This window comes from Theropithecus gelada, chromosome 15 (assembly GCF_003255815.1).
Source record: "Theropithecus gelada isolate Dixy chromosome 15, Tgel_1.0, whole genome shotgun sequence".
NCBI classification, from domain to species: Eukaryota; Metazoa; Chordata; class Mammalia; order Primates; family Cercopithecidae; genus Theropithecus; species Theropithecus gelada.
In genome coordinates, this window is record NC_037683.1 from 6,455,119 (window position 1) to 6,455,447 (window position 329).

The 329-nt window shown below is 52.9% G+C and overlaps 1 protein-coding gene across 4 annotated transcripts in view; it reads left to right on the forward strand.

Moving 5' to 3' along the window:
• SETX (senataxin) overlaps window positions 1–329 on the forward strand; it is a 98,937-nt gene that overhangs the window by 12,882 nt on the left and 85,726 nt on the right. The window lies entirely within an intron of this gene.

Consider the following 329-nt stretch of genomic DNA (forward strand, 5'->3'; position numbering starts at 1 on the left):
TTTTTTTTTTTTTTTTTTTTTTTTTTTTGAGACGGAGTCTTGCTCTGTAGCCCGGGCTGGAGTGCAGTGGCCGGATCTCAGCTCACTGCAAGCTCCGCCTCCCGGGTTTGCGCCATTCTCCTGCCTCAGCCTCCGGAGTAGCTCGGACTACAGGCGCCCGCCACCTCGCCCGGCTAGTTTTTTGTATTTTTAGTAGAGACGGGGTTTCACTGTGTTAGCCAGGATGGTCTCGATCTCCTGACCTCGTGATCCGCCCGTCTCGGCCTCCCAAAGTGCTGGGATTACAGGCTTGAGCCACCGCGCCCGGCCTTTTTTTTTTTTTTTTTTTT